Below are 16436 nucleotides of genomic sequence, written 5' to 3'. Positions count from 1 at the left end.
GCAGAGAGAGAGGCAGACACAGAATCTGCAGCAGGCTCCAGGCTCTGAGCTGTCAGCACAGAGGCCAACATGGGGCTCAAACTCACAAACCGTGAGATCACAACCTAAGCCGAAATCAGTTGCTTAACTGACTGAGCCATCCACGTGCCCCTACTGTAGCATTATAAATACAACTGAAAAAGCCTTTGGTCTCTGGGAGCTTGGTATTGGGGCTTAAATATTGGTAATGTGGTAGAGTTATACAGGATAATTGAGACAGATTTAAATTAGTAAATGTTTATTGAATGAAAACTGTTCAAGGTTTTGTGTCAGATAATAGGGGTAGACAGGGGCAGCTGGGTGGCTCCCTCAGTTGAGCGTCCCAACTCTTGATCTCACCTCAGGTCTTGATCTCACTGTTGTGAGTTCAGGCCCCACACTGGGCTCCATGCTGGGCATGGAGCCTACTTTAAAAAAAAAAAAAAAAAAAAAAAAAAAGATAATACGGAAAATGATGGTGGATACTGTGATTCTTGTCTTTAAGGGTTCTCATTTTACCAGCATGATGTTAAAATGTTATTTTATGTACATATTGGAAAATGAGAAGGACCCATTAATGACCATATAAATTAGAACAAGTATATGTAAGTAAATAGCAAGTAACATTTATTGGTAGAGTTATCATGGTTTCTCATTAGGAAGAAGTACTTGGAAGAGTGGAGCATGACTGTAACTGTTCATCAGAGGAAGAAGATGGCTAGATGAATGGGCAGAAGGTTTGGACTGGGTCTTAGTGGAAGTGGGGATAAGTGAACATATTCCAGTTAAGTCCTTTAAAGTGGATGATGATAGTACTGCTCCATGATGTAATAAGTCATGAAATACATACAAAAATTCACCAAACCTGATCAGAGGAGTTGACCATGAGAAAACTGATAGAATAGTTATAGAACATTTTCTTCATTATCACTTACTGATGATGTGACACTTACTAAGCACTTACTATGCACCAGACACTATTCTGTGCACTTTACTTGTATCTTCTCATTTAATCCTTATAACAAAGGTATGAGGTAAGTATAATCATGTCCCTTTTATTAGTTGGGGAAGCAGGCACAGAGTTGAAGAGTCTTGCCCAAGTTTCTCTAGCTAGTATATATAAAGGCAGGATTTCAATTCAGATGGATCTTTAACATTTATTGAGTGATTACTGTGTCCCAGGCGCTGCTAAGTGCTGTACATGCATTGCACTGTTTAATAATCCTGAGGACAACTTTTCATTTATAAATAAGGAAGTGGACTTAAAGATCTATAATTTGAATACAGGTCTATAGGTCTTCACAGTTCATGTGAAGTACTACATTTAGTGTGTGGGAAGCTGCCTTCTTTTTGTTAACCTCTCCCTGATGAGGTTAAAAGCAATAAATTCAATACTCAACTTTTTTTTAGGATCAGGACTTTTTTTTTCCTCTTTTTTTTTTAAGGTTTATTTATTTTTGAGAGAGAGAGAGAGAGAGACGGAGCGTGAGCAGGGGAGGGGCAGAGACAGAGGGAGACACAGAATCCAAAGAAGGCTCCAGGCTCTGAGCTGTCACCACAGAACCCGACGCGGGGCTTGAACTCACGAACCTTGAGATCACATTCTGAGCCGAAGTTGGATGCTTAACTGACTGAGCCACCCAGATACCCCAGGACTCTTGATCACATGATGAAAGCGATGGATCTACTTTTCAGAGCAGGGAACTTAGAAACTATACATATGTTTATTGAAGTTTTATGAGAATGCAAGGACCCTCACTCATAAGATTGTGGGTATTATTTATACCCTGGTTTTTAAAAATTCTAGGTCTGTTTTTCTGCTTTTCTTGGTATCTGCTGAGTAATTACATTTATGAAAATTAGGATATCTTGTTAATGAGCAATTTTGCATTAAATATTAAATCACATACCTAATTAAAATATTATTTAATATTTATTTACTTGACTTTTCTCCTTCAAAAGAAGGATTCACCTTAAAGATACAAAAAAGTTGTTTTGTTGTTAAATGTCACCTATAAATTGCTTTTGAATTTCTCAGATAAGAAAATAGAAGAAACAATAATCAAGACCTTTAATGTTAGAGAACTCCAAAAATGTGTTTCATTAAACTCTTGGGTATTGCCTTCAGGGCCATTCACAAAGCATCCTATGTACTATTAAAAATAAAAGAACTGATAGGGACCAGTTTAAAATAAAATGAGTCATATGAAATCGGACTTGTGTGGTAAATGGAGTTGTAATTATTTCAAGGAAAAAGAAAATATTATTTCAAACATAGATTTACTTACCCCTGTGAAATTGGTGGCATGAATAGCAAGGTCATTTTTTACTGTCAGGTTGGATAGACATGGACATGTTTAATTTCCACTTAATTCAGTTCCCTTTTTATCGTTTATCTTTTTTTTTTTTAATTTTCTGTATTTTGGGGCGCCTGGGTGGCGCAGTCGGTTAAGCGTCCGACTTCAGCCAGGTCACGATCTCGCGGTCCGTGAGTTCGAGCCCCGCGTCGGGCTCTGGGCTGATGGCTCAGAGCCTGGAGCCTGTTTCCGATTCTGTGTCTCCCTCTCTCTGCCCCTCCCCCGTTCATGCTCTGTCTCTCTCTGTCCCAAAAATAAATAAACGTTGAAAAAAAAAAAAAAATTTTCTGTATTTTAATGTTTGTTTATTTATTTTTGAGGGAGAGAGATAGGGAGTGGGAGAGAGGCAGAGAAGTGAGAGAGGCAGAATTCCAGGCAGGCTCTGTGCTTCTAGCCCAGAGTCCAATGTGGGGCTCAAATTCAGAACCAACTGTGAATTCATGGCCTGAGTCAAAACCGAATCAGATACTTAACTGACTGAGCCACCTGGGTGGCACGCCCCCTCCTTTTTAAAAAAAGAAAAAAAAATTTTTTTTTACATTTATTTGTTGGAGAGAGCACAAGTAGGGGAGGGGCAGAGAGAGAGAGAGAATAGGACACAGAATCTAAAGCAGGCTACAGGCTCCGAGCTGTTGTCATAGAGCCTGACGTGGGGCTTGAACTCATGAGCAGTGAGATCATGACCTGAGCCGAAGTCGGATGCCCAACTGACTGAGCCACCCAGGTGCCCCAAGAGTTAATTAGTTTTTATATGTGAAGATAATTTTACTAAATGGTTGGATTATCTTTTAGTAGAACAGATATTCTTTACCACTTTGTAATTTTTCCCAAGACGGCTATCTCTAATTGATTAAGGTTTTACTGGTGAGTTGAGAAAGGACCTTGGAATCTTTTTTTTTTTTTTTCCTTTTAATTCCACTACAGTTAACTTACAGTCTTATATTAGTTTCAGGTGTACATTATAGCGATTCAGCAATTCTCTACTCTGCTACAATCTTCCCTTCCAAAAGCAGAACTTTGAAATCTTACGGCAGTTGTCCAGGCTATGATTAACAATGAAAGAAATTAAAATCTATTTGTTATCTTAACCTGATTCCTTTGTACTGTAAGGCAGCCCTGGCCACCTGAGTTGTTCCTGGCCTTTGTGAGTTGATACTCTAAATCAGGTTTACTGTCAAAGAGCCAAATTTAGGTAGTGTGAAATCTGGTGGAATTAATAATATAATATAGAATTTATACTCAGTGGTCTGAGCGGCCACTTGTTTTCAACCACTGTCATAAGTGCTTGTTACATTCTGTCCTTTTCCATATGTACTCCAAGGAGACAAACAGGCCATGAGAATCACAGTGATGATTGACTGCTCTGAGTGGCAACGGGTAGAGAGGATAACGTGAACCTTGTCTTCCTCATTGGCTTAAGTAGGATTTTATAGGTCAATGTGGTAACCTGTTAAGTTTTAAAAAACACAGTTGTTCACTATAAAATTGTGTATCTGCTAGAAATAAGTGAAACTCAGAAGAATCTAAGAGGGGGAAAAATGGCCTATATTCTTGCTATGAAAGGGTCTTGCACTCATTTTGACATGTGTCTTGTAGTTTTGTTGTGCACTTTAAAAAAAGAATACTTTTGGGGGCACCTGGGTGACTCAGTCGGTTGAGCATCTGGGTTCAGTTTAGGTCATGATCTCACAGTTCGTGAGTTCTAGCTTCAGCTCAGAGCCTGGAGCCCGCTTTGGATTCTGTGTCTCCTTCTCTCTCTGCTCTTCCCCTGATCCCTCCCTCTCTCTCTCTCTCTCTCTCTTTCTCTCTCTGTCTCTGTCTCTCTCTGTCTTTCAAAAATAGACATTAAAAATTTTTTAAAAACAAAACAAAATATCTTAGAAAGGAAAGATTTTCTAAGGAAAACCTTAGAAAGATTTTCACAGTCTGGCTCTAAAATCAGGCTGCGGTTGTACCAACCCCTTTTCTTTCTACTTAACCTCTCTCTCCTCCATAAACCCTTCCCAAAGAGAACCCTTGCCTGTTTGTGGGACATGTTTTACCTTCTTACCTCTATACCCATTAATTTTCTTTTCAATATACTGTCTTTAATTCTTGGTCTGAACTGAAGCTTTTTAGTTCACAGGGTGCCACTCAGATGTCACCAAACCTTTCCAGAGTTTCAGCCCTGGTTACTTCTGGTTTTCAGTAATACTTTAAATATACATCAAATAGCATTTATCACATGATTCGTTTATTTACCCGTGACTTCTTTCTGTTTGAGCTACTTTAGAATAAGGGTTATTTTATCTTTCTTTGTAGCTTAATACAGTGGCTAATACAACTTTGAAGCTTAGTGTTGACTGTATTACAAAGGAGGTAAAATTAGGAATCGTATCAAATTGGTTTGTATTACAATTACTGTGTGGTATGTCTCCTGTCCTTTATATTCTGTTCTAACACCAGCAGACCCAATATTTTTGAAAAAAAATTGTTTTATGTCTATTATACCTCAATTAAAAAATACTGAGCCAACCTAAAAAAAAAATCTGTTGCTGTTTTCTCTTTCCTGCGATCCTAGATCCTTACTGATCCTAGGACAGCTGAAATTGTGTCCGTCACCTTTTTTGCCTTTGAGGTTCTGATTTTTTTAAATTTTAGTTTATTACTGATTTATTCTATGAGAAGCTTGGTTTTTCTTTTAAAATTATAAGCAGATAAATAAACCATGTTGATTCCATGGGGAAAGTGACCACTTCTTGTGTATGTACTAATTAACACTACCAAATTGGTCCAGAAATAAATTTTTGCTTTGGTTTTTGCCTCCCCAGGTTATAAATTTCTAATTTTTTCATCTTTTCATTTGCTAGTTTTATACTTAGCTTAGAGACTGTCTGGAACTTTGATGATGAACCTACCTCTAAATTTATCCTCCTTAGCCCTGACTCCTCTCTCGAGCTTAGATTCATATACTCAACTGAGTATGAATCCCTTACAATGGGATGTCTAATAGGCATCTGAAACTTACTTTTTTCTGCACTGTTCTCCCTCTAATCCTTTCTGTCTCACAGTAATGCCTCCACCCACCTACTGTTTTAAGTCTATGGTAGAACTGCCTATGACAACATATGTCTGCTTCAATATTTAAGTATAACTTGAATCATATAAAATTGGCTTCTTTTAAAATGTCAGAAATGGGGCGCCTGGGTGGCGCAGTCGGTTAAGCGTCCGACTTCAGCCAGGTCACGATCTCGCGGTCCGTGAGTTCGAGCCCCGCGTCGGGCTCTGGGCTGATGGCTCAGGGCCTGGAGCCTGTTTCCAATTCTGTGTCTCCCTCTCTCTCTGCCCCTCCCCCGTTCATGCTCTGTCTCTCTCTGTCCCAAAAATAAATAAACGTTGAAAAAAAAAATTAAAAAAAAAATGTCAGAAATACTTGAATATCTGAAATTTCGTATGGTTCAACCTCTGGGTGTAGCTGAGAAGACGGTCATTTACTTTTTCTTCCTTGCCCGCCTGCCTGCCTGCCTTCCTGCCTTCCTTTTTTAAAGTTTATTTATATTTATTTTGAGAGAGACAGAGTACGAGTGGGGGAGGGACAGACCAGCACAGAGCTCGATGTAGGGCCTGAACCCACAAAACTGCAAGATCATGACCCAAGCCGAAACCAGTAGTTGGAGTCTCAACCATCTGATCCACCCAGGTGCCCCTACACTCTCTTTTCTTTTTCTTTTTTCTTTTCTTTTCTTTCTTTTTTTAATTTTTAAAATGTTTATTCATTTGTGAGAGAGAGACAGATTGCAAGTTGGGGAGGAGCAGAGAGAGAGGGAGACACAAAATCTGAAGCAGACTCCATGCTCTGAGCTGTCAGTACAGAACTCTGCCTGGGGCTCAAACACATGAACCCTGAGATCATGACCTGAGCCCAAGTCGGACGCTTAACTGACTTGAGCCTCCCAGGCACCCCAGCTCTCTTTCTTTCTTAATGGTGGGTGGGCTTTGGTGGTGATAATGTCAGAGAGAAGTTGAAAAGTGTCATAATACTAAATAAGGTTTTCCAGTATCTACTCTAGTGCTCCTTTTAAGTTGAGTAGGCCAGCTTTTATTTCCCAGTATCCATAATAAATAAATACTTGGAGATAGTGGGAAATAAATGATTTGAAGGAAATACTAGGATGATATGAAAAAGTAAGGGGGAAAACTACTTACCCATTCAGCTGCTAGAGGATCATGTTATTGAAAGTAGCCAATTAAGGAAAGCTTTGGAATCTTTCCAGTCTACCCCTGATTGAACTTGCTCATTTCCATGTGGGCGTTACAGCTGTTGGAATGATTTTAGAGGACTTCAGTGAATAAACTTTATCTTAGTATAAAAAAGTTAGGATCGCTTTTCAGACATAAACTGTGTGCTCTTTTTCTTTAGATGAATTGTTGTTGAAAACATTAACATGACTTGATAGGATTCTTGGAGTTTTCCTTTCTAACCCTTTTAATAAAGATTTAATTACTATGGTTTTTAAGCAGTGTGTTTTATTGCTTATATTATATATTAGGCATTTATATATATGCAGTAAATAAAAAACACAGTGTCTTATATATGTGTGTATGACATTTAACAATATATCTGTATGCAGTCAATGCCTGTCTAGAATCCAGTCACAAGTCTCTCTGTGTGAGTGCTTCCTTAAAATAGAAAGTTTATATTTGGTGATGATCATGAGGGTACCCCTAGAGCCAGAGTCACACACTGTTTGCCTCTGTACTTAATGTGTAGATGTGCTTTATTTGGTTTGCACAATGTTTCGGAAATCAGGAAAAGTTCATGTAAAACTCCTTATCTTTGGTTTCTCTTGAAAACGTGGAAGATAGAACACTACTTATCTGGAATTCCTGAATGGCTGCACTTTGGCTACAGCTGAATGTCTGTGTGGCTGTTACCCTTTGAAGGGTGGGTTTTCTCTCTAGTTCTCCATAGTCTCTATTCCCTATTGCTTGCTTATACCTTGCCCCACGCACCCCCCACCCCCTATGTATTTCCTGCATGGTATTTCCACTCTGGGGACATAAAAGAATGATCACGTTTAGGAAATGTTAACTGTTTTCTATATTCTAAACCAAAAAAAAATTCTTTTTAATGTGTATTTATCTTTGAGAGAGCTGTCAGTACAGAGCCCGATATGGGGCTTGAACTCCCGAACTGTGAGATCATGACCTGACCTGAAGTCAGATGCTTAAATGACTGAGCCAGCCAGGCACCCCTAATTGTTTCTATATTTTAATTATTATTTGAAAATTGTAGATTATGTTTGATAGCTCTTAATTGGCCAGAATATTTTATCACGTCAGGTGATTTAGCACTAAATAAACTTCATAAACTTACTGACTAATCTTAGTTTGCATGATCGTTATCGTTTACCTATAACTTTTCAAAAGATCCTTTGATTCATATTGTGCAGCATAGTCGATATATCCGTTTTTATAGGAAACTTTTTTAAGGTAGAAATCTTGAATGGAAATTCACTAGCGAGCTGAAGGTTTCACTGGGTCATAGTTCTAGAGTTTTCCTGTCTTGTGCCAATACTATTTTTTTCCATATACTTTCTACTCTGTAACAGCCACATAAGTAATGCTAACTTAACTAATATATTACTCCAGTCCTTGGGTAGTTTGCTTGTTTTTTGTCTCTAATCTTTTTTTAGAGAATGGTAGGGGATTAAAATTTACATGTGTAAAAGTGCAGAAAACTAAAAACTAAAATCATTTTACAGCAGAAATTGTGTATCACCTCCCAAGTAAAGGAAATAGTATGTAGCCCTTCCTGTTCACAACTCCCTGTCTTCCCAAAGTAATGTATCTGCCTTAAAAATTTCCCTGCTTTTATTGACAGTTTTGCCATCCATTTATGCATTTCTAAACTAATTTAGTCAAATGTTTTCTGTTTTGAAACTCTTTGGGAATCATTTTGTGAATGTTCTTCTGTGTTAATGAGAATCATTCAGATTGTAGTGAGTTGCTTTAGTTTTTCATTGAATTCTACATAGGGAAATATTGCCTTATTGATTTCATTCTTCTGTTAACCCACAGTGTGTTATTTACCAGTTTGGGTTACTAACAGCAGTACGACCATGAACAGTTTTGTACGTGTACCTTGTCACACGTTGTCCTTTGTCTCATAGAGGTATAGGTAGGAATGGGGGAGTCGCGGCACAGGGTGTGCCTGTTTTCATGGTTACCGTAGCCTGTCCCAAAGTGGTTGTACAAATGTACATTTTCACCAGCAAATGGGTGAGAATTCAAGGACCTCCACATTATTGCCAATGCAAAAATACTGTATCTGTAAAAAAAATTACAAAAGCTTATTGAGCTTATTGTTACCTTTTAATGTTTATTTATTTTTGAGAGAGAGAGAGAGCACAAGCAGGGGAGGAGGAGAGAGAAAGGGAGACACAGAATTCAAAACAGGCTCCAGGCTCCGAGCTGTCAGCACAGAGCCCGACACGGGGCTTGAACTCACAAACTGAGAGATCATGACCTGAGCCGAAGCCAGACGCTCAACTGACTGAGCCACCCAGACGCCCCCTTGTTTTAATACCTTTTAAACTTCAGTACACACACTGCACTTGAAGAAATTCTTGATTAATTTTGCTTAGGATTAATATTATGTGAAAGACAATCATTTTAGCTTTGGGATTGGTTAAGTATTTGTCATAATCAGCTATTTTATACCTGTCTTTCCTGCATCCATAATTGAGATGGTAGTAATATGTTTGAAATAATGGGGAAACTTTTTTTTTCATTCTGTAAAAACTTCCCTTTACCTTTGAAGGACATGGAGTTTAACAATAAGGTCTGAAATGGGATAATTTAGCCAGAGAGAAGAAACTTTAGCCAGAGATTAGAAGGTTCAATAATCCTTAATTTAGGAATATTTTGAAAGAAGTATTCAAAGTTTTATGTAACTTTAGTTTTTAACCCCAACAACTTCATTAGTCTTGTGCCATTTCCTTGGGTTGGGGTTGTGTTAATTGCTTACATCTTGAATAACTTTATTTATTTATGTATGTATGTATGTATGTATGTATTTTGATAGAGAGCACACATGTGCGCACGAGCAGGAGAGGAGCAGAGACAGGGAGAGAATGAGAATCCCAAGCAGGCTCTGGCTGTCAGCACAGAGCCCAAAGTGGGGCTAGATCTCATGAACCATCAGATCATGGCCTGAACCCAAACCAGGTGTTAGACACTTAACCAACTGAGCCATGCAGGTGCCCTGTCTGGTACAATTTTTAATTGAAGCTGGTATACCTTCTTCCTTGCAAAGATACTAAACTCTGTAATATGGTAAAAGCAAACATAGCCTGTAATGCAGTATGACACTTATAATAACAGTCTTTTTCCGTTAAATAGAGTTGTAATTGCAGGTCAGAGATTTATTGCATATAGCAGCTTGTTTCTAGGAAAAATTGTTTAGAAGGATATGATTTTTGTGCTTTTCCTATTACCTTCCTTCCTCCTTCCTTCCTTTTTTTTTTTTTTTTTTTTTTTTTTGAAGGTTTCTCTCAGAGGCAAACCATCGAAGGAGTCCACAGCATTAGTTTAAATTTTTTCTGGTGGGGAGTTGGGGGTGATTTGTTATCCTCCAAAATTCAGTCAGTTGTCCTTTTTACTTCCTTATTTGTAGATAATGCCTGCCTGTGTGAACATTTTTATTTCCTTTAGAGGTTCCTCAGAGGGGGCCCTTCTGCAGACCACAGACCCTGGAGGGTTTTAGGCTGGGACCTGAGATGGCTTCTGTGCTCTCTGAACACACTGGCAGCCTGGTCACCCTGCCCTGCTTGTTCCTGTCCTCCCCTCCCCAGGTCCCTAGGACCTCCTCTCTGGTCCTTCACTCCTACCCATGGGCTGAGACATGCCAGCGCTGTGAACCAGCCACTACCCCTCTCCTATTACTTTTATACAGATTTATTTTCTTTGGCTTGCTTTTATTAGTAGAAACATCCAATTTTGGGAGGGAGTGCCAAAATACAGTACTGAAGGATTCCTGCAGTTTGGCTTAGCTGTTTAAGAATGGCAGAGGATATACACCTTAGGGGTATTTGCCTATGAAGGTTGTTTTTCATTGGTGCTTGCTTTATAAGGAAAATTTTTTTTAATTTTATTTTTAATTTTTTAAAATTTACATCCCAATTAGCATATAGTGCAACAATGATTTCTTAATGCCCATTTCTTATCCATTTAGCCCATCCCCCCCCACACCCCTCCAGTAACCCTCAGTTTGTTCTCCATATTTATGAGTCTCTTCTGTTTTGTTCCCCTCCTTGTTTTTATATTCTTTTTGTTTCCCTTCCCTTGTGTTCATCTGTTTTGTCTCTTAAAGTCTTCACATGAGTGAAGTCATATGATTTTTGTCTTTCTCTGACTAATTTCACTTAGCATAATACCCTCCAGCTCCATCCACGTAGTTGCAAATGGCAAGATGTCGTTCTTTTTGACTGCCGAATAACATATGTATACACACACCACATCTTTATCCATTCATCCATCGATGGACATTTGGGCTCTTTCCATACTTTGGCTATTGTCGATAGCGCTGCTATAAACATGGGGGTGCACGTATCCCTTCGAAACAGCACACCTGTATCCCGTGGATAAATGCCTAGTAGTGCAATTGCTGGGTCGTAGGGTAGTTCTGTTTTTAGTTTTTTGAGGAACCTCCATACTGTTTTCCAGAGTGGCTCTACCAGCTTGCATTCCCATATAAGGAAATTTTTAATGTAGTAATAGCATAATACTTACGGCTTTGGCAAAATGCATTTTCTTCTTCTCTCAAACATTTGTATTTTATTGGCTGATACAGTACTCTTAAAAAAGCACACTCAAGAGTTTTCAGGGAAAAACGAACCATATGAACACTAACCTTTATCTGAAATCATTGATGTGTTTTTTTCCCCATCTTTGTTAGTATATAGAAGAATTTCTTTACAGTTCCGAATAGTGTATGTTTTTCTTTTTTATTCCTGGGTATTTAACATATCAATTTCTATTGATAACAGCCCAAATTTATATATTTTTTATGTCCTTTGTTTACTTATGTTACTTTATTTTCCCATTATTTGCTGTTTCTGCCTTTTTTGCTCTTTGTAGTGCTCTTGGATATCTTTGTAAAAAAATTTTTTTTAATGTTTATTTTTGAGAGAGAGAGTGAACACGAGCAGGGGAGGAGGAGAGAGAGAATCCCAAGTAGTCCCTGCACTGACAATGCAGAGCCTGATGTGGGGTTTGAACCCACATACCGTGAGATCATGACCTAAGCCAAAATCAAGAGTTGGATGCTTACCCTACTGAGCCACCCAGGTGCCCCTGAATATATCTTTATGTTCCTAATTTTTGAAGTGAGATTTTTTTTCTTTAGAATATGTGTCCCAAACTGGAATCATTTTTTGGGCATGGTTTTAAGGCAGTTGTGACTCATCGTTCTGTAGTTTTGGAAGCAAGGTAAACTCCTTCACAGTACCTATGTCCTGTTGCCTTCTGATAGTGGGGTAAAGCTTTTTCGTTTTTTTGTTTTTTGTTTTTTGTAAATTTTACTTTCTTTATTACTTTTTTTTAAGTTCATTTATTTTTGAGCAACAGACAGAACACAAGTGGGGGTGAGGCAGTGAGAGGAAGAGACAGTATCCGAAGCAGACTGTAAGCTTTAAGCTTTTAGCACAGTGCCCGACATGGGGCTTAAACTCATGAACCGTGAGATCATGACCTGAACTGAAGTCGGATGCTTAATGAACTGAACCACCCAGGTGCCCCTGTAAATTTTACTTTTGTTATGATATACATGAAGTAATATTTAAAAATATTTACTTATATTTATTTATTTATTTTTAAATAACCACCCAGGGTGGGTTTTTTAATGTTAATTTACATATTTTTCAGAGAGCGTGAGAGTGCACGTGCCCGCATGCGCTGGTGTGAGAAGGAAGGGTCAGTGAGAGGGAGACAGAATCCCAAGCAGGCTCTGAGCTGTCAGCTCAGATCCTGATGTGGTACTTGAACCCACGAACCACGAGATGATGACCTGAGCCAAAGTCAAGAATAGGACGCTTAATGACCAAGCCACCCAGGCGCCCTTATATTTATTTATTCTTAATCAACAATAATTTATTTTTACATTTCCTGTATTGTTAATGATTTATTATCTTCAGTAAATTTAATCTTTGGTTGTTTTATCAGGATGGATTGGAGAATTTACCTTACATGGATTTTATATAGCTAACTTCTTTGCTATCACTTTATTTCATTGTGTGAATTTTTTTTTTTTTTTAAGTTTTAAAAAGTTTTCATTTAGGGGCGCCTGGGTGGCGCAGTCGGTTAAGCGTCCGACTTCAGCCAGGTCACGATCTCGCGGTCCGTGAGTTCGAGCCCCGCGTCAGGCTCTGGGATGATGGCTCAGAGCCTGGAGCCTGTTTCCGGTTCTGTGTCTCCCTCTCTCTCTGCCCCTCCCCCGTTCATGCTCTGTCTCTCTCCCAAAAATAAATAAACGTTGAAAAAAAAAAATTAAAAAAAAAAAAGTTTTCATTTAAATTCCAGTTAGGTAACATACAGTCTGATATTAGTTTATTATGTACAATAGAGTGATTCAACCCTATGTAACATCTAGTGCTCATCAAAGAGCTACTTATTTTCAACTTCATAATCTGATGTTTTAGAGGTTAAGTATGCAGCAAGGTCTTCTAAATGTATGCACACCAGTGGCTTTTTCAGATGTTTTGGCAAAGTAGACAAATATCCAGGTTACTGTTTTGTAGCAAACCCATCATAACTGTGTTAATAGCTTTTGGGGGGAAGATTTTCCAGATTAATTTGAAAAATAAAATTCCTTGGTGATAGAGGAGGTGAATGATCTCCTAGTGTTAGTACAGAATATTTGGGATTTGATTGTGCATTTGCAGAAGTAACTCAGAGTAGGGAAACTCCTGACTTTACTGATGTTTTACATTTATTTTTCCGTTCTTTATTCTTATTAAGTTATTAGAGGTCCAAATATTAGAAAGAATGTACGATATGATGAATAAATCACAACTTGTTTATTTTACAAAAATATAAATATTTTAATTCAATTCTGTATTATGGTCGTTGTCTTCCTTTAAAATATTGCTGACTAGTTTTATCTAACTATAGCTAAAAACCATAACTTAGGAATCAGTTCTTGGACCAAACACCCAAAAGAGATATTTGCTATTCTCATTGTGTAAATTTCTCATGATAACAATATAGGGGCCCCTGGGGTGCTCAGTCAGTTGTGTCCAACTTTGGATTGGGTCATTTATCTTGTGGTTCGTGATTTCGAGCCCCATATCAGGCTCTGTGCTGACAGCTCAGAGCCTGGGGCCTGCTTCAGATTCTGTGTCTCCCTCTCTCTCTGTGCCCCTCCCCAACTTGTGCTCTGTCTCTGTCTCTCTCAAAAAGAAATAAATTTTTAAAAAATTAAAAAATTCAAAACTAAACATTAAAAATTTTTAAAAATCCATTTTGATATCTTATTTTAGCCAGATATTAAAATAACTTCTTCTCAACCATGTGAAATAAGAGTATACATTTACAAAGCCTTGTCAGGGAGAAATTTGCTTGCAGGAACTCATCATTTCTAGTTACTGGTTTTCTAAAGTAGATGTTTAAATAGTAATCCAGTTTTTACCCTTTGAATAATTTTCGCGAGATTTATAATTGCTATAGCATTTCACAGTAAACTTCATTCCCTTATAAATGTAATTTTCAGTCAGAAGTGGAAAGAACATTTTGAAGAAAATCATAAAGCTGTAACAAGAAAAATTAACAGTTATTTTAAGTCTTAAACTTTCGTCACATTTTAGCATCACTCATATCTCTTTTATTTAGCCTGTAAGCTTTTTGCCTCTAGTTAGTTCTCTGTGAATCCATTTTATTTCAGCATTGGGGTCAGTCAGGTTTTAAAGCTGTTTTACGTAGACATAAGGAATTCTAAAGTTGGGTTACCAGGGAGTAGACTTTCTTCAGAGCTTCTGACTGAGGGAATTCCAGGAAAAGTTAGTATCATTTGGAAACCACTTTCCTTTCTATCTGGAGAGACTTCTTTTTTTTTTTTTTTTTTTAAACGTTTATTTATTTTTGAAACAGAGAGAGACAGAGCATGAACAGGGGAGGGGCAGAGAGAGAGGGAGACACAGAATCTGAAACAGGCTCCAGGCTCTGAGCTGTCAGCACAGAGCCCGACGCAGGGCTTGAACTCATGGACCGTGAGATCATGACCTGAGCCGAAGTTGGACGCTTTAACCGACCAAGCCACCCAGGCGCCCCAAGAGTTCTTAACTGTGAGAGAAATCAGGGAATCTGAGACTTGGAAGGAGAAAATATCTAATTGAATGTTACAATTTCTTTGAATTATGGATGCAGGCAATATCTATAATTAGTTTTTATTTTTTAATATATTACAAAGAACATATATTACTATATCGCAAACTTATCTTTATATTTTCATATATATATTTCAATATAATTGGTTTTATCATAATCCTATATATTTTATGCATTTAAAAATATGATTCCAGTGTTCCTGGGTGGCTCAAGTGTTCAACTCTTGATTCTGGGTCAGGTTATGATCTCACCGTTTTGTGAGTTTGAGCCCTGCATTGAACTCTGTGCATTGACTTGGGGAGAACCTGCTTGGGATTCTCTGTCTCCCTCTCTCTCTGCCCACAGGTTCCCGCCCCCCCCCGCCCCAGCTCAAAATAAATAAATTTTTTAAAAATTAAAAAAAATATATGATTCTAGGGGCACTTGGGTGGCTCAGTCAGATAAGTATCCATCTCTTGATTTTGGTTCAGGTCATGAACCCATGGTTTGTTAGATCAAGCCCTGCATTAGGCTCTGCAGTGACAGCATGAAACCTGCTTGGAATTCTCTCTCTCCCTCTCCCTCTCTACCTTCCCCCACTTGCATGCACTCCCTCTCTCTCTCTCAAAATAATTGAATAAATATTTTAAAAATATGATTCTAGGAGAGGTCTGTAGTTTCTACTAGATTGTAAAAGCTTTCATGCCCCTCCCCCCCCCCCCCCCCCCATTTGAGGACTTCACCTTAAGGAGAATGGATTCTTTCATATTCGATGACTATAAAATTTGCCCCCATTCATGGAGGTTTGCCAAACTTTCAGTCAGTGCTAGTCTGGGTTAGATTGTGATTGAGAGTAGCTGGCTGGGATTCATTGTTGGACATTGGAAAGGGGCCTGGGTAATGTAGTTTTATATCCATCATCATTGGCTAATGGGCAGTTTATTACCAGGAAAAAGTGGAAGAATGTAGTTTTTGTTTACATAGAAACATATGCTAATTATTTTTCTGTACAAGTTCATGATTATTGAACTATATTAGAAAATGAAAATGAGAAAAAAAATATTTGTAACGCTTTCTGTTCAGATCTTGGTGTAAGTCATTGCACATCTTTTTAATAGGTCATATATACCTGCGAGTATGTGTAAATGCATGGGTATTTCATATATACACATATATGTAGACATAGATTGTAGGCTTAGATATACATATAGAAATATGCAAACATGTGACTTTACATGTTTATTTAGCTGTACTGTTTTAAAAACAAAAATGAGATGGGTTGCCTGAGTGGCTCACTTGGTTAAACATCCTACCCTTGGTTTTAGCTCAGGTCACGATCTCATTGTTTCATGAGTTCAAGGCTCACATTGGGCTTCTCAATGACAGTATGGAGCCTGCTTGGTATTCTCTGTCTTCTTCTCCCTCTGCCCCTCCCCCACTCACACTGTCTGTGATTCTCTCAAAATAAATGAATAAACTTTAATACGAAAGCCAAAATCCAAAAATAAAAAAAAAAAAAAGATGAGAGTATACTCTATAAATAATTTGCCCCATTTTTGGTTCAGATTTGAGGTATAATTTACATAATGTAAAATTCACCTTATAGTGTGCAGTTTTGTGAGTTTTGACGAACACAGAGAGACATGTAATCCCCACTACAGTCAAGATACAGAACAGTTATTTCACTTCAGAAATCTTCTGTGTCCGTTCTGTAGTCAT

At 38.0% G+C, this 16436-nt stretch overlaps 1 protein-coding gene and 1 long non-coding RNA gene across 40 annotated transcripts in view; both read left to right on the top strand.

The window, feature by feature from the left end:
• EIF4G3 (eukaryotic translation initiation factor 4 gamma 3) overlaps positions 1-16436 on the top strand; it is a 318997-nt gene that overhangs the window by 100017 nt on the left and 202544 nt on the right. The window lies entirely within an intron of this gene.
• LOC123597334 lies at positions 12215-14842 on the top strand. The gene is made up of 3 exons (XR_006712085.1): positions 12215-12329; positions 13646-13647; positions 14732-14842. It is a non-coding gene; the product is annotated as an uncharacterized LOC123597334 (long non-coding RNA).

The sequence above is a fragment of the Leopardus geoffroyi genome, chromosome C1 (genome assembly GCF_018350155.1).
Source record: "Leopardus geoffroyi isolate Oge1 chromosome C1, O.geoffroyi_Oge1_pat1.0, whole genome shotgun sequence".
Lineage (NCBI taxonomy): Eukaryota > Metazoa > Chordata > Mammalia > Carnivora > Felidae > Leopardus > Leopardus geoffroyi.
This window is presented reverse-complemented; position numbering and strand designations above follow the sequence as displayed.